Below are 23,395 nucleotides of genomic sequence, written 5' to 3'. Positions count from 1 at the left end.
GCAAAGTAGACAGTTGCCTAGGGTCCTCGACCTCAAAGGGGGCCTCGCAGGGCCCAAAACGAAAAAATAATAATTAGAATTAAATAAAAACTATAAATCATAATAATATGTTGAAAAATTTAAATATCGCGCAATACCATAAAAGTGATGGTGGACGTATAAAATTACATTACAATGCATACTTTTGTTCACATAGAAAGTCTATGTTGTGAGAATGAGTCGCTAATGAATGCCCTTTGGTAGAAGGAACACTACTGCCTATCACCCTGTCAGTAAGAGTTGTGGTCAAAGCAAGAGGAAGAAAGCGCCCCTCGCTACCCTCTCCCTCACCACCCATGCCTTTCGCTCTATCATTTAAGCTCCTATTTCTTCTTAGTTTTACTTTGTTTTTTTGGAAGAGAATGACTAATGTCGTTGTAGTTAGGTGCAGGAGATGATTTTGCAAATGTGCACATCAGATTGATAACTATTTTATTCTAACCCTCCAGGAGGATTAGGTCACTTAACCCTTAAACGCCTAAGGGTGGGTAAAAAATGTCCACATTATGCGTATTCCCTTGTAACATATTTATTACGTGTTTAAAAATTTTTCAAAAATTATTTATTGTTAAAAATACAGCCCTTTATCGAATGGTAATTTGGTTTTACCGAGATTTTTGAAAATAAAAGTAATATCTTGTGTTAAATAGGGGTTGGCATAAAAAGTACACCGTTGGTAAAACTTGTTACTAGGTTTCTCTATAATTTCTCGTTAGTAGTCACACAATCCATATAATTATCGACGTATAATTATATTATCGACATAATTATCCGCCAATGAGGAGGCTGAAAGGAAGAATGTTGAGAAAATCGACAAATATGAATTAATGGCTTTTACTGGTATGTTAATTTTGATGTACATTGTAATTTTGTTGTAAGGTTTGTAAATTGTTTATTTTAATATTTTAGAAGATGATTTGTTTATTAAGCATAAGATTCTTTAGTTTAATCCATTTCCAATAACTTTCAATAAATATATTAGCTATTTTCGACGTGGACATTTTTTACCCACCCTTGGGCGTACATGAAACCTAAAAAAGGTTGGGCGTTTAAGGGTTTATGCAAATGTTTAATTTACGATATGCAGTCATTTTAAAGAAGTAACGGGAAAACCCGTTTTGAATACAATTTTTAAAGAAATTAAGAAAGCCAAATACTACGCTTTAATTGTCGATTAAATACCAGATTTGTCTCATATTGACTCTTATATTAAGATATTAAGATAAGATGTATGTTAGTTCATCTAATGGTAAAGTGTATGAGAGTTTTCTCACATTCATACCCATAAGTAGCCATACTGGAAAAAATGTTTCTTCTGTTGTTTTGACCTTTTTAAATAACTAAGGCATTAATGTAAACGACATGAGGGGGCAATCATACGACAACACAGCAAATGTCAGGCAAATACAATGGTCTCCAGACTCATTTATCTAAAATTAACAAACTTGCAATTTACATTCCTTGTGCCACACACTCGCTTAATTTAGTTGGAGTAAGTGCTGCTGAAAGATGCGTTGGAGCAATATTGTATTTTGGGTTTGTTCAGCCCGTGTACAACTTTTTTTCAGCTTCTACCCACCGTTGGGAACTTATGATAATATGCTTAAATGAAAATCCACTAAACCATCCCATTCACCATGATCTGGTCCTTAAAAGAACAAGCAGCACTAGATAGAGTGCAAGAGATGATGCAATAAGAGCTTTGTCTAAGGGTAACTACGCCTTTAAATCTGCTCTTTAGAGAAAATCTTGCTGAATCTACTAATCAGAAAGCTGAAAAAGTTCATAAGGCTAAGTGTTTGTTGAAACAATTGTAAAAAAAGAAACATTCATAACTAGAGAGCGGAATATATGCAACACAACATTACCAAAATATGCGCATATATATGCATTACTTTTACTACAAATATGCAGGTATTTTTTCTAAATTTGTCTAAATATGCAAATGCATATTAAAAATACTCAAAAATAAAACAATATATTAAGTCGTAAGATCTTCAGAAAAGTTGCCTTCAAAAATACGTACAACTTTCCTCAAACAATCGAAGCCCTCATTTTTTTCTAAAACATTTTTTAATTTATTTCTAATTGTAATCCCTGTATTTCCGGGAATTTTTTGACAATGAGCAGAAAAAGTGTTAACAAGATTAACCGAATCACTTAATTGTAAATTCCTTTGTTCTAATGACTTTATTAGATCTGGTAAAAAACTAAAATGAACTTTTATGAACATAAGTTCTTTAGCAATTTGTACGTTACTTAAAGAACAAAGTACGTTACTTAAGCTGAAGAACAAAAGCGGAATTGTCTACAATTTGATGGATTTTTGTATTTTGATGCTTCTCTCTATGTCCGTCTTTATAGAAGTAAAAGCGAATTTGTCGAATAAAAACACTCTTTCCAGAAAAATTTCTTTTGTGGGACATGATGCTTTTGTTTGTCAGTTCCTCATTTAAAAAATGAAATGTGAAAATGAATGTAACTTACGATTTTGGAACAGGCCTTGCAAAATACTTTGTCTCCACTTAGCTTTAATTCGGGAAAACACTTTATCCAAGCACTTTTTTGAATGGTAGACATATTTAAATTTAATATTTACCAATCACTTCAAAAACACTAAATACGATAACAACGTTTACTTTAAACAAATGTTTGGCCGGAAACTGACAAAATAATTATTAGACCCTTAAAAGCAGGTAGGTACCTACGACTTGCTACGCTAATAAAATAATATTTTTCTGGGAACACCCATAATTGTTAAATTCAGGTAGTAATGGGAAAGTCCAGATGAGCGATAGATAGATAAATAACGAGCTCGTTCATATCGAAGTTATAAAATTCCAACTAAGAGAGGAAAATTTTAAACTTTTAAACTTTTATATAATTTATTTTTAAAATATGCAAAATAAATCGTGTTTAGCTTAAATATGCAATGTTGTGTTTGTTGTCTGAAAATATGCAATATATGCAACTATATGCACTTTGCATATATTCCGCTCTCTATTCATAACGAATGAGTTTTGAGCAACAATTTTAGAACGCATCAACGCTGACAGTAAATCATTACAGAACAGAGAGAAGAGATTGAACTTCAGACTGAAGTTCAGCTTCCAAATTCACTTTTGGAGTTGTTAAAATTCCCTAAGAGATCATTTTGCTTAATACGAGCAAAAGGTCTGCGATCTACAATACTCTGAATATTCCGACTAGAGTAAACGAAAGCAAGCAAGAAAACTTCATTTTGATGATGATAGTTCCAATAAAGTTTTTCTACAGGGTATAGAAAAGTTAAAGGTTGAAACGTATCTAGTATCTACCAATTTTGGATAAGCTAATTATTAAGCTGAGCCGTCGGTTGACAGCGTCGGTGATAGAGTCAGTGAACTCAGTATTTGGTGTTTTGTGTGTTTTTTCGAAACTGAGTTATACTCAAATAAAGAAGTGTGCTTAAAATGTGTGTGCAGTTTCTTAAGATACGTCATAGCTGGGTTACCTAGGGGCCTTAAGATTCTTAATCTGGTACTGCCGGGTAAGGACTATTACAAGTTAGAAAAATTAGGATAGGGTCTTGGAGTCTTGGTAGTCTTACAGGTAAGAGTGTGTAGTTAGTAGATTCGCTAAACAAAGTTTTTGATCTCTCTTTCAAGAAACTAGGTAGAAAGGACAAAGGGCGAAAGAACTAGGCGAAGGATACAAATTGTGGTATGTCGCGAAAAGTAACACTAGGAATTTAGTTGGTATACTTGCTGATAGTGAAATGAAAGAGAAGGTAGTAGAAGTTATAAGAGTGAGTAATAGAGTAATGCCAGTGAATTTTGTAATTGATAAAGAAGTATTGAATGTTGTGTGTGTGTGTATCCCCTCAAACAGGGCTGGGTAAGAATGAAAGGAAATGATCATAATATATCAATTAGGAGACATACTGAGACATACTTCCATCAGAGGAGAAAATTACGATAGGAGGTGATTTTAATGCACATGTGAACCAATCCAAGACAGGATACAAGACTAGGCTTTGGAACTAGAAATGAAGTTGGAGCTGATATGCTTCAATTTACAACAGCATTGGATATGGCAATTGTTAATACATTCTTTCCAAGGAGCGATACTCAACTTATCACGTAAAGAGTTACGTTTAAGTGGACAAAATCACTCCCAAATAGATTATTTATTTCATGATAAGAAAGGAAGATATATGTACCGGGTGTCCCAATAAGAATGGATCTCGGCCATATCTCAGGAACCGTTTATACTACAGCTTTGGGAAAAAATTTTTATAACAAAAGTTGCCCCGAGAAAAGCCTGAAAATTATTTTCATAATTGTAAGTCCACCGCTAGAGGGCGTAATTGAATATCAAAAATTAAAAAATCGAAATTTTACAAAATTTGCCTAATGAACGGGCACTGGAAATCCAATCATCGTATTCTTCATACAATTCTGTGCATATTTTATTTCACAAGTTTAAGTCTACCTATGCAAATAAGAGGTGGGGGTGAGTGGGAACCTTGTTATGAAATAATCGCTGTAAGTCCGGTTCTGCTTAATCGATTTTTACAAACTTGGTCTTGTTGAAAACAGCTCCTTTTCGTCAACGTTATTATTTCAAAAAATTAAATACAAGTATGTATTTTTTTCCTGTATTACAAAATTAGACCAAATTAGCAACAGAATACCGAAAACCGCATGTAGATACCTTTTTTTCTATCTCGAGATATCTTAAGAAACGTGTAAATTTTAAACATAACTGTTGCTGTCATATAAGTGGAAATATGTAGAAGCACGTAGTGTGCTATGGAAAAAAAACAAAGGAACATTGTCCAGATGTCACCGTATATAATAAATCAAAACAACAATAAGAAAAATAACACTATAAAATATAACAAAAAAAGAGAGTGTGTACTTTGTACGCGAGTAAGAAGTTATACTTCTATTATTATGATTTTAACGAAATAAATATATTTTAAACAGTTTATACTTAAAATAATACCAAAAAAATAGCGGTAATATGTAAATTTTTATGAATTGTTGCCTCCGCGCATTTGCTTTTCTCTCGATGAATCGTAGAAAATGTAAAAACGTCAGATTTTCTACATAAATTTTTAATTTTTATTTCATTATATTTTAATATCAATTATCCTATTCCCAACTAAGATAAATACATAACTGTTATTGTAACCGGTAAACTAAGTTAGGAAGTCAAAGTGGAAACAAGTAGTGTGCTATGGAAAAAAATAGAACTATTAGAAGTATTAACAAAAAGCCATCATGTGTCAAATTATGTGTCAAATCAGTAAAACATAAAAATTTGTTCATTAATGGTTTGTTGCGGTTTGTTTCTATTAAATTTTATATAAAATTTATACAGAGTGAAATTCAAGATGATTCTTACAAACTAAGAAGCATTTGACATGATAGCCACATTATTTGAATGCATAAGAAATGCAACTATTGCGGCTAGAATATATGCAATAAAATATCCCCAAAGACGTCACCCCAGTAGTAGAGTTTTTCATATTTTGTTTTGATTTATTATATACGGTGACATCTGGAAAATGTTTCTTTGTTTTTTTCCATAGCACACTACTTGCTTCTATATATTTCCACTTAAATGACAGCAACAATTATGTTTAAAATTTACACGTTTCTTAAGATATCTCGAGATAGAAAAAAGGTATAGACATGCGGTTTTCGGTATTATGTTGCTAATTTGGTATAATTTTGTAATACAGGAAAAAAATACATACGTGTATTTAATATTTTCCAAAGAAAACTAGATTTTTAAAAACAAAATAAATAGTGCCTCCTGGCCGGCATATTACGTAATAGGCTGTTTCCAAATTATAACTATTACATTGACGAAAAAGAGCTGTTTTCAACAAGACCAAGTTTGCAAAAATCGATTAAGCAGAACCGGACTTACAGCGATTTTTTCATAACAAGGTTCCCACTCACCCCCACCTTTTATTTGCACAAGTAGACTTAAACTTGTGAAATAAAATATGCGCAGAATTTTATGAAGAATACGATAATCGGATTTCCAGTGCCCTTTCATTAGGCAAATTTTGTAAAATTTCGATTTTTTAATTTTTGATATTCAATTACGCCCTCTAGCGGTGGACTTACAATTATGAAAATAATTTCCAGGCTTTTCTCGAGGCAACTTTTGTTATAAATTTTTTTCTCCAAAGCTGTACTATAAACGGTTCCTGAGATATGGCCGAGCGTCATTCTTATTGGGACACCCGGTACATGAATGTAATGTAATAGTGAGACAATAAGCAAACAAAATAACTTGCTTGTGCTAAAAATCGAAATAAAAAGCGAAACTAAACTAAAATATCGTAGACCACAAAGAATCAAGTGGTGGATGTTAATAGACGAGAAAGAAGGTCTATTCACGACAAGAATAGTTGAACGAATGTATGAAAGGAAGCCCCAATACAATTTGGAATAAGATGGCCAGCGTCATTAGAGATACTGCTATTGAAATACTTAAGAAAACGTCAGGAAAGAAGTTTAAAGATAAAGAAATTTCGTGGTGGTCTTGTACTTCGTGGTTAAAAGAAGTACAAGAAAAAAAGAGAAGAGAAAATTATATAAAAAGTGGCTAATTCTAATTCTAAGCTACTAACTCACGAAAAGGATGTCAAAAAAGGTGGAAAAAGTACCTTGACAATTTGTTAAATGACGAATTTGACAGAAAACCAGTTTAGTGAACGAAGACAGTAACAGCAATAGGGAACTTGCACATTTTTTTTATTACATAATAATGTTCAGTTTTGTATAAAAATGAGATTTCCAAAATTTCACGCTTCAAAAACTCATAATAACTTAGAAGTACAAATTTAAAGTCTTCTTTATCTTAAAATAGTTCAAACGACCCGTGACGTCACAGAGTTTGACTATGTGGTTCAGTTTAAGGTTATATTTACGTATATTCTTCTTCTTCTTCTTTAGTTTATTGGCCTCCACCTACTGGGTATTTAGCCAGATCGTCGTCGGGGAATAAAGGAAAAATATTTATATTCTAATGACATTTATCGTATGTCACTGTAAAAAAATATACCAGTTTGTTGAGATTGCAGTTTGATACAGTTTTTGAAGGAAAGGAAAAAAGGTTTACTATTGAAAATAAAACCATTTTGTAAAAGTACAAATTTTCTATGAATAGTTCAAACGATCAAAAATATTTGTAACGTCACATAATTGTATTTTCTACTGACGTTTATAATGTCTAATCCAAAATTATATATACAATTGGTGTAGAATGTAAACATACAACCCAGTGACGTCACGACGCGTTTTGGGGTGGCTGGTATGAGTTGAATTTTGAGTCGTCTTTAGGGGCCAAACGAAAGACAAACAAAACTTTTTTATTTTTGATACAGGTTCTAAATTATGTTCTGTTGTGATTTATACCATTTCTTTCGAATTTAAAATTTTATGCAAGTTCCCTATTGTCACCAAACTAACAAACGGGAATTGTAAATAATTGATGGATTCGACCGTTACTTGATGGAAGTTCATTTTATCTAACAATAAAACACTGAAAACGTTTGTTTTCTATACTTCCACAAAATTTATTATAACTAAGTGACTACAGCTGTTTCGGCAGAGTGCCTTTCTCAAGTGATATAGTTTACAATGTGTTTGCCTTTTTAAGTCTTCAACTGAAGAGGTTGAGGAGTGGGGAGCTGTTTGTCTCGAGTTGGTCATTCAGAATTATATCTGTATTTTTCAGTTTATTAATTTCCATAGATTCTAAAAAAAGATAGCTTAAGGCCTTTATTTTGAATATGCAGAATTTGAGCCCGAATTTGAATAAGGCAAACACATTGTAAACTATATCACTTGAGAAAGGCACTCTGCCGAAACAGCTGTAGTCACTTAGTTATAATAAATTTTGTGGAAGTATAGAAAACAAACGTTTTCAGTGTTTTATTGTTAGATAAAACGGGAATTGGTTCAATCACTTCAAAAATAAAGAAAGGAAAAGCAGTTGGACCAGGTGATATTTCTGGAGAATTGTTGAGAACGCTAGGAGAGACAGGAACAAGTTGGCTAACAGGTTTATTTAATAGAATTATGGAAGTTGGACAAATGCCAGATAAATGGAGAAGCAGTATATTATTACCTATTTTCAAAAGCAAGAGAAATATGATAACAATAATGTACAAACCACATGGCCATAAAACTACTTAGTCACACCAGGAAAATATGGGAGAGAGGATACCCCGTCAAAATAGCCCCGTCGCAAAAGCTCCGACAAAATAACCCCGACATAATATCCCGCACACAAAATAGTTCCGACAAAATAGACTGCAGACAAAATAGCCGCGGAATAATAGCTCGCCCACAAAATAGCCCCGACAAAAAAGCTAAAAATACATTTTTTCGGAAATGGTAATTACCCCCTATTCAGATGTTTATCTTAACCACATTAAATAAAAATGGTCTTTTCAGGGAACTCGAACCCTGGCTTCTGTTTCGATTAAATGTGTTCTGCTTTTCGATTAAATTCAATGTTCAAGCCAGCTCCCGCCAGCCATCTGCCTCTTGGAAGTTTGAACATTTAATTTAAGGGAAAAGCAATATTTATTTGTCAAATAAACATTTTTTTTCTATTTTCTGACAACAGTAAAATGTATTTTGAATTAAATAAATTACATACATTCTTCTTTTTTTGTCAAATAATTTAAATTAAAAAAAGTTTTTGGATACCTTGTATGAATAATTACGTAATTGTTTATATTACTGAATAGAGAATTAAATAACATTTCAAATGAGCTAGCACACGACCCCTATTCTCATTTAAAAAATCATCGATTACGTCATCACGCCCAGATGGATGACGTCATTGTATGACATATATACCAAAAGGATTTTTCCTTAACGTTGCGGGTTTACGAAATAATGAATTTATTCCTTTCATTTGCACCATACTGTATGTCTGAATTGCCGATATGAATGAGTCAGATTAAATTAAATTATTAGAAGAATTCTTTTACTAAAGCAACAACATTTTTGTTTAATTTATTAATATTTTGTATTTTGACAACGCCATCCGAAGTGGAAGTCGAAACGTTAATAGAATAATTTTTTAAGTTAAATTGTGGTGTGGCTTATTTCCCAATTAGAATAGTGATTTAAAATAAATGGTACTCCGTTAAAAGGCAGAACCTTTTATTGGGGGTGTTTTCGCTGGGGCTGTTTTAGCCGGGGCTGTCTTGACCGGGGCTATTTTGTGTGCGATCTATTTTGTCGGGGCTATTTTGTTTACGGGCTATTTTGTCAAGGCTATTTTGTATCCGGGCTATTTTGACGGGGCTGTTTTGACTGGGCCATTTTGACGGGTCACGGGAAGCGAGAAATTGATAGACGGATACGTGCGGAAACCGAAATGCAGATCAACAACAGATGCAATTTTCATTATAAGGCAGTTGATAGAAAAATAAAGGAATAAAGAAACAAATGCTCCCATGGTATTCATTGATCTTGAGAAGCATATGATAGAGTTCCTCAAGGGGTTCAGTAGTGGGCACTCAATAAGAAAGGAGTTTCCGGTGAATATGTAAAGATTTTGAGGGATATGTATATATTGAGTATGAGGGAGCAACAACTAGTGTTAGGATAGGTATGGGAGAGACTGATAAAGTTCATGTAAAAGTAGGATTGCACCAAGGCTTGGTGCTTAGGCCTTATTTATTCTTATTAGTTTTTGATCACATTTACTTCACTAGATATTGCATTGTAAAGAAAGATCTGTTTCCCCCTTTATTCGCGTTTCAACTTCTCGTTCTATTTTATTGTCATTGCTAATTTATTAGAAGTGAAACTTGGGCACTTCGAAAACAATACAGTTACCGTAGACAATCTGCCAAAATGAATTTGTTAAGAAGAAAGAAAGGTTGCACTCTGAGGGACCACACAAGAAATGATGACATAAGGCAGAAGGGACGTGGGTAGGTCCAGAAGAAGATGACTAGATCGAAAATGAAACAGGCTGTCAGCCTTAGCCTTGGAGTACCGAAGCAGAAGAAGAATACTAAGAAAATCATCCTGGCATTCTATTGCAAAACATTATTACTTCACAACCAAACCGAAGACTGAAGTAAAATGCTCCCAGAAACCTTCCAGCAAAATTTTTCAATTGATTGGTTTTGGTATAAACCTAGTGTTGATAGATCTTTGTTAACTATTTCCTCCTCTTTGCAGTTTATGTGAACCTTTATGCTTTAGTCTAATCAATAAACATTATTTTACTTACCTTTTTTTCAGTTTACTTAATTAATTTTCATTTTTACTAGTTTATTTATTATTTGTATTTTTTTGTTTTGTATGCCAAAACAAAAAACTTTCCCAATGAATGTTTGGAATAGAAAAATATTTTTTAGCAAATTGGATGAATAAATTCCAGAAATTCACAATACTACTTCGCGTAATAAACGAGATCGAAGTTTTGTTTTCCTTCGGATATTCGAATAAAATTGGCAATTTGTATTATACGAACAACGATATTTGTTTAGAAAATGGGTCTGTTTATCACTGTCGTCTTATTTTAGTTATACCCATGTTTTATGCATATCCCATGCTAAGAGGATGTTTTGTTTTTATAAACAAAACGACGAAGAAAAAAGGATTTTGGTTTCAAGGGTCATAAAAATGAAATACACTTAATGACATGAATTTGTAAAGAAAGTAATAATAAAATCAACACGTGATTTCTACTCCTATATTCCTTCCCATCATTACGAAGAGCTAAACCGGGAAGCAAAAGAGGCTCATTTTCATTTTGCTTTTTGATTAATTTGTGTTTTTCATATTTAAAATTAAAATTATAAAGAACTGAAAAGGTATTAATAAATGTAGACACATAGCAAACTCCACAATTTTTTTAAAATTAGGCACCTCAATATGCTGCTTGTGAAATGCGTCCATTAGTTAATTATATTAGAGAGTTAATTATATGAGAGTATCAGACGGGCTTCCGGCGGGGAAGATCGACACTGGATCAAATATTTACAAACAGATCTTGAGCAAATCATGGGAATACGATATTGATGTTCACAACGTGTTTGTAGACTTCAAACAGGCATACGACTCAGTCAAAAGGAACAAACTATACTATATATTGGCTGAATTGGCAATACCACGCAAGCTAATAAGACTCATTAAAGCCACAATGGATGAAACTCAGGCATGTGTACGAATACAAAACCACCCGACAGTCTTTTTCAAAATTTCGCAGGGACTAAAGCAGGGAAATGGGCAGGCCCCAACATTGTTTAACCGGGCACTGGAGTATGCGGTTAGCCAAATGCAAACTGGACGAGGAAACCTACTGAACAACCGAACGGTTCAACTGGCCGCTTATGCCGATGATATTAATATTATTAGTAGAAAATCAACAGGAGCACAGGAAACATACGCAGAGTTAAAAACACAAACAAAAATGCTAGGTCTGGAAATTAACACAGAAAAACAAAAATAATGACTCAGTCGAGAAGAAACATAGTCCCACAAAACATTATACATGAAGATGACATTGAAACGGTTGAAAAGTTTACATACCTGGAAGTAGAAATATATACCGACGGATCAGAAGATGGAGAAATACGGAAAAGAATAACACAGACAAACAGAGCTTATTTTGCTCTCTCCCATATATTTTGGTCTAAAAGTGTCCACCGAAATACAAAGATGAGAATCTATAAAACTTTAATTCGACAAATAACTTGCAATGGCAGTGAAGCCTGGGTCCTGAAAGAAACATCCAAAAACAAACTCAACACATTCGAAAGGAAAGTACTGAGGAGAATACTAGGACCTGTGAGGGAAAACGGAATCTTCAGAAGTCGATACAACAACGAACTTTATCAACTTTATAAGGAAGCATCCCTGTCAGACTTCATTGGAATACAAATATTGCAATTGGCCAAGATGTGAAAAGAATGGGAGAGGATAGGCTACCAAAAAGAGCACTGAATGCTAGAATGCAGGGAAAGAGACCGGTTGGAAAGCCAAGAAAGCGCTGGGAAGACACAGTAAACAGCGACGCATAAGCCCTTTTAGGAGTCCGTGTATGGAGAAGAGGAGCCACAGACCAGCAAGGGTGGAGGCAAAGAATAAAGGAGCCCAAGGCTCAATTTGGGCTGTAGTGCCGTAGAAGAAGAAGACGTTAATTATATTATGGAACTCCAACTATTACGAAGAGCTAAACCGGGACGCAGAAGAGGCTCATTTTCGTTTTGCTTAATTTGTGTTTTTCATATTTGAAATCAAAATTATTAAGAACTGAAAATGTATTAATAAATGTAGTAATCTTTTTTTAATAGAGTAGAAGCAGTAATGACTAGCATATAATCTTAAAAATATGATGTTTATAGTTCAGATAATTTCTTTTCAGTTAATGTTTTATAAACTCGATTTTTTTTAATGATTATAACATGTATTCCATATTACCCGAATATTTCATATTAAACTCCATTTGTAACTTTTTTTTTGTAATAAATATTTTTATAAAAATAAAGTAAATTTTTCATTTCTTACAAGTGATAGTTCATTGCCATATGTTGTAGTATGGAGTCATGATGATTTTGGGAATATTTATTCAAAAAAGAGTAAGTTATTTTTAAAAATGTAAACGGCATTCCATAATACCATCCTCACCTCTACATTCGGGGAATTGTCCATTAGGGGAATTACTTTCGGGGATTTGTCTTTCCGGAAACTGTTTTCGGGCAATTGTCCTAGATCCGATTTCTACTCCTATATACATAATAAGGTTCATTCTTTCTCACACATTCAGTTAAAACAGAACAACTCCCTTTCTGAGAATTGAATATTACATTTTCTAATAAATTATTTTAATATACGACTTAAGCAATATTCCACCACTTCACTTCCGTCAAATCTGTATGCTGATATATGACTAGGATATCAATAAGAAAATTTGCTCCAGAAAGCCACGAACAAAAAAAGTAAAAACTGGAACTGAAACTGACAAGCAGAAACAAAAGTATTGAAACTTAACTGGACAGAAGTTCACTTAACAGAAGACAATTATTTTGTTATTGAACACAGTTTGCCAATAGAACACAGACACCATCAAGTTCAGAACTACGAAGTGGATTTACTGGTTGATGTAATTCAAAAAAGTAAAATTTAAGAAAGAATATGTAATTGGCAGTAGAATATAAACATAATAAAACAGTAATAAAAATAGCATTACATAGAAACCATATATTAGGTCTGCTACAGATATATTCTTTTACGAGATATATTTTCGTTATTCAATCAATTTTAATAGATTCTTTAATCAAACAATTGGTCATTAAACATTTCGTAATGTTATGGTTATGGTAATGGCTATGTTCCTTCAAATCAGTAATAAAAATAGCATTACACAGAAACCATATATTAGATCTGCTACAGATATATTCTTTTATGAGATATATTTTCGTTATTCAATCAATTTTAATAGATTCTTTAATCAAACAATTGTTCATTAAAAATTTCGTAATGTAATGGTTATGGTAATGGCTATGTTCCTTCAGTCGCAGTCGGTTGAGTTCTTGTCGGCATTATCACACTAGCCTAGAGTCCACCTTAGGGGTTACGAGAGCCTCCATGGCTGCTTGGCTATCTGTGTATAGGTATATTAATCTGCTTCAGTTCGACAGTCCTTGTGTTAATTTTTCTTGCACAGGACAAGATTGCAAATATCTGTACCTGAAATACAAAGATATATTCTCATAGTGAAATAGAAATGTTTAAATTTCCTCTAGTAATGAATATTCTTGCATCCAACTCTTCTGCAGTTTTAGATGCGCCGTATATTAGGTATAATCCTGCAGTCTGGGTCGAAAGTTTTATCTGATCCATTCCTCTCGTGGGCAAATATCGCTTGCAAAGGTACTTTAGGCTTGTACCTAGGTTCCATAATTCAGGCTTGTAAATGGTTGTCATATGGCCAGAGATCATCATCTATTTGGCACCCATAAGTTGCATAATTTCTCTCGAAGTCTACAATATCCTATCCTCTAAAATTGCCTCTTAGAATGATATGTGAAGTAGGACGATCCAGTAGGACCTACATAGCTGACGTTGGTGTTCCCCTCAAAGCCACTGATTCCGAGGTAAGCATATATTTACATCTCGCTTAGTTTAAGCATAGTACTTCTTTGCTGCATCTTTGGCCACCATACCACTGTTGCATAAGTATTTGTGGGTTTTACCATTATGTTTTAAATCTAATATTAGATTGAAAGAATTAATGAAAAGATGCTTCCAAAATTATTAAGAAAGAAACAGATAATAAAAACAGAAAAATCAAGGTTCGGAAACTGTTTTCTTGTGGCGTGTTTAGTTTATAGTATTATGTTTATATGCGATTGATCCAAAATTGTTGGTGTAATGAAGATTACATTTATTAATTAACTACTGTTTGATGTGTCGATTTTCACTCCGGAAATCGTTCTCAAAACGAAAGAGTAAATGAGTTTGAAAACTGTGGGAAATTTTCATCCCCTGATTTTTTAGGTTATGTGTACTTTTCAAATAAATGAAATTATGGTCTCAATCTTATGGACCCTGTGGTTATAGCCATATATTAAGACCATAATTTCATTTGTTTGAAAAGTACATATAACCTAAAAAGATCAGGTTATGAAATTTTCCCAGAATTTTCAAACTTATTTTCTTTTTGATTTTGAGAACGATTTCCTGAATGGAAATCGAAATGTCAAACAGTAGTTAATAGGGAAATATAATTTTATATCAACAACTGTGGTTCAATTCCATATAAACATAACACTAAAGAAAAACCAAGGAAGCACTCATCATCCTTCTAAATGAAACAAACTGTGAAACAGGGCTGATGTCTATAAGCCCGAGACCAAGTAGTCAACTCTCAAATTTGCGTTCTAGCCCAATCAAAGAACACAAAACTTTACGAAAACCTCCAAAAAAATAAAGGAAGGATGGAAATTTGGGAATAGGTAGAATTGTCTATTATTATTAAAGAAAAAGTTTACAATTCTATATCTATATAGGGGTATACCCCCTTCTCGGAGGTAAAAATATACATTCCGGAATTCGAAAAAATGATTAAATTGTAAGCAACTTTTGTTCTATAGAGTTTTTTCACAAGTCAACAATTTAAGGGTTATTTGCGAGTGTGTATGTTCACTTTTAACAAAGAAAAACATGTTTTTGGACAGTTTTTCGCAAATAACTCAAAAAGTAAGTATTTTATGGAGAAAACGTTCTTAGCAAATATATAGCTTATAAAAAAGTAAAAAACATGGTGTATACATCAAGTCTGTAGACCCAGTAGAAGCAGAGTTGTAGCTAACCAAAATTAAGTTCTTTTTTGTCAAATTCCAAATCGAATATTTCAATGTGAAATATCCAAAAAACAGAGCATTATTCGAAGAAAACTCATTATAACTTTTTTAAAGTGTTTTAAAAAGGTTTATTTATGGTTTTTAAAAAAACTTCTAACATTAAAAGTAAGTGAGATACGCTCAAAATATTGTTGGTCCTGTTTATTTTTTGGTAAAATAATAGCGAAAATCATCCCCTAATTAGCATTCCAAATAAAATAGAATCGTTAGCATCCTAAAATAAAAATCGTTACCGCTTCACAAGTTACTTTGCTTATGTTGTCTTTATATGATTTGTTTTATTGGTTCAGAGTGCTTATTTTTGAAAAGGCTGTAGTTAAAATTGCTTGAACGAGTCACTAATCACGAGTTTATGAAAATTTTGAACAGCTATAGCATAATCAATTTTTGTCTAACAGGAAAACAAGAAATCCAAAATATTCAGAAAAGCAAAACAATCATTTGATTACCCTAGATTATAATATAATCTGTAAGTTTCATTAGCTTAAAGTGTTCCTTTTTGAAAAAAATTGGTTTTAAAATAAAAAAAAAATTAGTTTAAAAAAAAATTCCAATTTTTGTTCAAAATAACTTAAAAATTATTAGTAATACCACAAATCTCAAAGGGTAATAAAATGATTGTTATAAACAATACATAAGTAAAGTAACCTGTGAAGCGGTAATGATTAATTTTATTTTAATGCTAATTGGGGGGTGATTTTCGCGATTTTTTTTACCAAAAAATAAAAGGGACTCACAATATTTTGAGCGTAACTCACTTACTTTTAAGGTTCGAAGTAATTTTTAAAAACAAACACAAACCTTTTTTTAAACTTTAAAAAATTTGTAATGAGTTTTCCCCGAAAAGTGCCCCGCCTTTTGGTTATTTCATATTCAAATATTAGATTTGAAATTTGACGAAGAAGAATTTACTTTTCATTAGCTACAACTCTGCTTCTACTGGATCTACAGACTTCATGCATACACCATTTTTTCACTTTTTATAAGATATATTTTCGTTAAAAATATTTTTTCGATAAAATACTTATTTTTTGAGTTATTTGCGAAAAACCGTCCAAAAAACATGTTTTTCTTTGCTAAAAATAAACATATTCACTCGCAAATAACTCGAAAAGTATTAATTTAGTGGAAAAACTGTATAGAACAAAAGTTGCTTAGAATTAGCCATTTTATTCAATTCCGGATTTCTTTTGAATGTATATTTTTCACCCCCGAGCACGGGGTATACCCCTCCATTTCTGTAAAATGGAGGGGATGTAGAATTCTAAACTTTTTGTTATATAATAATAGACAATTTTAACTAACCATTCCCAAATTTTCATCCTTCCTTTATTTTTTTTGGGTCAGATTGTTCTTTGATCGGGCTATTCCCTATTACCGCCAATCATAAATATTTATAGGTTAAAGATTTTCACGGTTTTGTGAATTTTTTGAAAACTGTTTCCGGATTGGAAAACGTTACGTCAAAACAAAATAAACAATATAATTTTAAAAAGACTAAGTTTTCACTCTAATGGCATATAAAACAACATACTGCTATTCTACATCCCACCAGAATGAAAAAATGGGAACCTTCTCTGGTTACACCTCCGAGGCTTCTACAATTTGCAAGCCATACGGATGCTGAGACTAAGGAAGGTGAGGAAATTCTACAATTTACAATTCACGTCCCATCTGCTCAGCGCGGTAAAGTTCCAACGAGAATGGTTCCCTTCATACTCCAATCAGAGTAAATGTAAATCAATATTTTCATTCTGGTGGGATGTAGACTAGCATTATGTTGTTTTATATGCCATTAGAGTGAAAACTTAGTCTTTTTGCTAGCAGTTGCCGCTAGGGCATCTATGCCATTTCGTTCGTTGCAATCCGGGATTGCACGCTGGGGGTTTGTTTTGGTTGGATCAGAGAGAGCAGCATATGTGCCTCCTGATGAGAGACTAATACGTTTAGAAACCGGTAGAGGTGCTTGCTGCACTCTCTGATTGGACTAGAATATGGTTCGGCCGTATTTTCGTTTTGTAACGAAATTGAAAATGGTTATTCATTTTTGATTTACATTTACTCTGATTGGAGTATGAAGGGAACCATTCTCGTTGGAACTTTACCGCGCTGAGCAGATGGGACGTGAATTGTAAATTGTAGAATTCCCTCATCTTCCTTAGTGTCAGCATCCATATGGCTTGCAAATTGTAGAAGCCTAGGAGGTGTAACCAGAGAAGGTTCCCATTGTTTCCATTCTGGTGGGATGTAGAATAGCATTATGTTGTTTTATATGCCATTAGAGTGAAAACTTAGTCTTTTTGCTAGCAGTTGCCGCTAGGGCATCTATGCCATTTCGTTCGTTGCAATCCGGGACTGCACGCTGGGGGTTTGTTTTGGTTGGATCAGAGAGAGCAGCATATGTGCCTCCTGATGAGAGACTAATAAGTTTCGAAACCGGTAGAGGTGCTTGCTGCACTCTCTGATTGGACTAGAATATGGTTCGGCTGTATTTTCGTTTTGCAACGAAATTGAAAATGGTTATTTATTTTTAATATAATTTTATTAGAATTAATTTTGGTTAAGTTCTGTAAAATATATCCAATTTGAATTAAGGGCATAGGCGCAAAATCTTGGTCCAATGCTATTGCCATTTTTTTCAAATCTTGAGAAAACTAATACATATTTTTGAAAAAATTAAACGTAGTGAAAGATTACATTATTACCGATGGCCGAAAGCCCCATAGAATGAACAGAAAGTTTCTTTTGAATGAAATATTTAAATTAAAAATCACACTAAATTTGCTCTTTTTTTTCATCCCTGTAAGGTATTAAAATGAACATTATAGAAGTTTTTAGGAACTTTCAGCCCTCGGTAATAATGTAATCTTTCATTCTACGTCTAAATTTTTCAAAAATACTTATTAGTTTTCTCAGGATTCCAAAAAAAATGAATGCATATAAATAGTATTGGACCAAGATTTTGAGCCCACTCCCTTAACGAACGACATACGATAACACGTTAAATAAACGGAAGAATCTGATTGTTTTGAAGCTTTTTGAAACAAAATCTCAATTAACGCATTGTAAACAAAAATTGTGGGTAATTCCCAATAAATATAGTAAATAATAGAAAAATCTGATGTTTGTCCTGTAAATATTGAAAATGTTAACTAAACAAACTGAAAAAATATAAATTAATATAAACGTAATCATTTTCCGACAGATCTAAAAATGAATGGCTTTTTTTAATTACAAGTAATGGCGCATATTTCCAGTTCCTACGAATGGTTTAATATAATTACGAGTAGGTACATGTTTTTTATATTTTATACTACTAATGATCTGTATTAAAAATAAAAGCGTGTATACATCGTTAAACCTTTTGAAAATGTTTTTATAATCCCTTAAAACAAGAAACATGAAATTCTAAAACAGAGTCGGCTGCCACAGGTATAATAGAAATAGCTATTTGTATAACAAGGGAGGAAAGTGTAACTTTTCCTCCCGAGAATGAAGTCCCGACGCGTAGCGGAGGGCAGTAATCATTCAAGGGAGGAAAAGGCACTTTACTCCCATGTTATACATATGGGTTTTCCACCTTCCTCAAATAACAAGTAATTTTTTCATTTTTACTTAATTTATTTATGTAACTAACCAACAAAATTTATTAGAACTAAAACAAAAAGTAGGTACAATATAACTGTCAACTGTCAAATATTTAGTCAAATTATTAATGTAAACATTGTTAAATCAAAATAGCAATTTACTGTTTTTTACCATTCTGCAAAATACAAGATGTTTTATAAATAAACGTTAAAATGTATAGATACTTCGTAATAGAAAATAGATATTATACAGGGCGTCAATAAGTTATATTTCATGAATGAAATACCATGACGTCACTTTTACTTTTCCTCCCTAGGGAGGAAAAATATTTTCCTCCCTAGGGAGGAAACGTACAACTTTGCTCCCTACAATCAGGTCCGGAAAAGTATACTTTCGGTAGAGTGTGGTGGAAAACATATTTTCATGTATGTAGGGATTCAGTGATTTTAAAAATGGCATGATGCGAAATGCGAACGATCATGAAGACTTTAAACTACAAATAAAATAGAGCATAATGGCGAGCAAGTATTATAATAGAGCATAATTGGCCAACAAGACAGTTCAAATGCTATGGAATTATTACTAAAATATCTAAAAGCAATTAGTAGAAAGGAAAAGTAGAACACATGACAAACAAAATAAAACTACCAAAAACTTTTTTATAAATCACAACGTTCCTATGGAACTACCGATTTTATTTTTGTTCTACTAGTATGGTATAACTAGACCCAAACGCAGACATCTAAAGTGAAAGTTATCCTCCATCACCAAATTGTTCTGCATGGTAGACATAATGTTCAGAAAAAAGTCACACCATTTTGAGTGTCGGGTGTTTGGGGGGGGGGGGAGAGGGGGAGAAATCGGTAAATTCGTAGATTTTTACGTTTTTCGTCAATATTTCTCAAACTATGCGGTTTAGCATGAACTACCTTCTATACAAAAATGTTCTAAATTAAATTTGAAATAAAAAAGGTTCTATGCATCCTTCTAAAATGAACGGTCCAAAAGTTACGGAGGTAGTGTAGTATAATTGGTCCAAAAAAAGGCCTAAACTAGATATCCAAAGTAAAAGTTTTCCTCCAACACCAAATTGTTCTATATTCTATATGGTCCACATATTATTCAGTAAAAAGTTACACTATTTTGAGGGTCCGGTTTGGGGGGAGATGGGGGAGAAGTCGGTATATTAGTAGCTTTTTTACGTTTTTCGTCAATATTTCTAAAACTATGCTTTAGCGTAAACAATGTTCTATACAGAAATGTTTTACATAAAATTTAAAACAAAAAAGGTCCAATACATAATTGTTATAAAATCAACGGTTCCAGAGTTACGGAGGGTGAAAAGTGGAGGTTTTCGATACTTTTTATATTTTTTGGGCAATTTATAGTATTATAACTAATGATAGAAATTTCTTTAATAGGATTGTGTTTTGTAAATAAAATTTGCTATTTAAGTGGCCGATGATGATATTATTAGTGATAAGCCCTTGAAGAAACGTCAACCTCACCACCCAAAATCATCATCAATTGCCCAAAAAATATAAAAAGTATCGAAAACCTCCACTTTTCAACCTCCGTAACTCTGGAACCGTTGATTTTTATAACAATTATGTATAGGAGCTTTCTTGTTTTAAATTTAATGTAGAACATTTCTGTATACAACATTGTTTACGCTAAAGCATAGTTTTAGAAATATTGACGAAAAACGTAAAACAACTACTAATTTACCGACTTCTCCCCCACCTCCCCCCAAACCGGACGCTCAAAATGGTGTAACTTTTTACTGAATAATATGTGGACGCATATAAAACAATTTGGTGTTGGAGGAAAACTTTTACTTTGGATGTCTTGGTTAGGCCTTTTTTTTGGACCAGTTATACTATACTACCTCCGTAACTTTGGAACCGTTCATTTTAGAAGGATATTGCATAGGGCCTTTTTTATTTCAACTCTAATGTAGAACACTTTTGTATAGAAGGTTGTTCATTCTAAACCGCATAGTTTTAGAAATATTGACGAAAAACTTAAAAAACTACAAATTTACCGATTTCTCCCCCCCCCCCCCCAAACCTGACGCTCAAAATGGTGTGACTTTTTTCTGAACATTATATGAACCATATAGAACAATTTGGTGTTGAAGCATAACTTTCACTTTGGATGTCTGGGTTATGCCATCTTTTGGATCAATTGTATCATAATATACACAGACATTTGAAAAGGCAAAATATTTATACAGCCAATTAGATCCAAGTTTTAAGATGTTCAGATCTTAAAACGCATTTGAAATAAAATAAAATATGTAGAATTTGGTGGAGGCACAAAGATTTAAAAATAAAAAGTTTAACGTCAAGTAGTATCAATCTGATATAATATAATCAATGAGTATTATTAATGTGATATATAAAAAATCTAAGATATGAAACATTTAACCAGTGTTGCCAATCGCGTTTCTCTAGATTATCCGATGATCTTAACCGGCCCTTTAATCTACCGGCTTCTCTATTTCACAGTTTAACAATTTTCGTTTATAGATGCAGATCTCGTATCCTAGTTGATTATTACCTAATTCGTGTATGTAAATACTTAATATTATTATATTATTCGTATTTTGTATTATCGTAAGTGTTAAATTCAAATAAATAAATAAATCTAAATATTTCATTATTTGGATCGTTATATTAATTTATTATAATTATTTAAGTAAAAAAAAAACACTTTTAAATATTATTTTATTAAAACGTAATAACTACCTAAAACTAGGTACTGGAAAAATAAATAATAAATAAATCAATACAAAATAAACTACAGCTACATTAATTGCATAGGCGCAAAATTTCTGGGCAATGCTTTTAAAATGCATTATTTTTTTCGAGTCCTGAGAAAGCTAATAAGTATTACTTAAAAATTTAAACGCAGAATGAAAGATTACATTATAACCGAGGGCCAAAAGTCCCTGAAGACTTCTATAATCTTTATTCTAATATGTTACAGGGGTAAAAGGAAAAGAGAATATTGAGTGTTATTTTTAATTTCAAATATCTCATTCAAAAGAAACATTTTGTTTATTCTAAGGGACTTTCAGCCCTCGGTAATAATGTAATCTTTCATTCAGCGTTCAAATTTTAAAAAAATATTTATTAGTTTTCTCAGGATTTGAAGAAAATGAATACGTTTAAAGATTATTGGTCCGAAATTTTGCGCCTACGCTCTTTTAACAACTTAAGATTTATTACAACTAAAACAATAGAAACGTCATCGAAATGTAAACAACTCAATTTTTTGCATCCCACATGTTGGGAATTTAAATACCTTACCTTGGGGCATTATTCCTATTGCCATTTGCCCATCACAAGTAGGGATGGCGGTTTTTGACAAAACACCGGTTTTCGGTTATACCGGTTTTTTTTGCTTACGGTTTAACCTAACGGTTATAACCGGCCAAAAAAACCGGTTTTTGGAAAAACCGGTTTTCGGTTTTTTTAATCCAATAGGTTACATTTACAATACACTTTAGTTTGCGATACTCCACTCGACTCGATACTCCATATCAATATGATCAAAATTAGTACTATCGAAAGAACATCAATATCAATATAAATAAAACACAATTTTTAATAAAACCATTTATTCTATTAATTATTATATTTATTTATTATTTTATTATTATTATTATTATATATTTATTGTATATTATATATAAATATACAATTTAACCCAACCATTTCAACTTAATAAAAAATTTTCCAGACTCTTTCAAATGGGGTTTAAAAAAACTAATATCAACATAAATATTTTACTTAAAAATAAATTGGATAATGCAATTTATCTTTTATTTTTAATATCATCAAAAAAATTTATCATGTATTTCTTTTAACACGTTTTTATATTTGTATAATAGGTACATTTTAACTCATTTAATACTTCTTGTATGGGTGTATCGTTTTGAAAACGTAGGAAAATGCTTGGAGATTCGTATTCATAATCGGTAATTCGATATTCATAGTCAGAACATTATTTTAGGTAATCTGAAAAAGTCATTCACCCACTTTCAATGTCAAGGGTCAAGTGTGAGACATAGATGATGTTTGGGTCTACTTCAACCAGATCACTTCTTATGTAAATATTATGATTACAAATACCTTTTACGAAATATTATAATAAAATCAAAAATAAATAACCATTTTCAATTTCGTTGCAAAACGAAAATACAGCCGCATCATATTCTAGTCCAATCAGAGAGTGCAGCAAGCACCTCTACCGGTTTCGAGACTTATTAGTCTTATATAATAATATTTTTATTATAATAAAACTTAATTGTTTCTGGCTGATGTGAGTTTGCACTTTCAGTTTGCTTCTGTA

The 23,395-nt window shown here is 32.3% G+C and overlaps 1 protein-coding gene across 2 annotated transcripts in view; it reads right to left on the bottom strand.

The window, feature by feature from the left end:
* LOC114330384 (uncharacterized) overlaps nt 1-23,395 on the bottom strand; it is a 519,460-nt gene that overhangs the window by 76,709 nt on the left and 419,356 nt on the right. The window lies entirely within an intron of this gene.

This window comes from Diabrotica virgifera, chromosome 2 (genome assembly GCF_917563875.1).
Source record: "Diabrotica virgifera virgifera chromosome 2, PGI_DIABVI_V3a".
Taxonomy (NCBI): Eukaryota; Metazoa; Arthropoda; class Insecta; order Coleoptera; family Chrysomelidae; genus Diabrotica; species Diabrotica virgifera.
The sequence above is the reverse complement of the archived record's forward strand: the minus strand, read 5'-3'. Positions and strand labels throughout refer to the sequence as shown.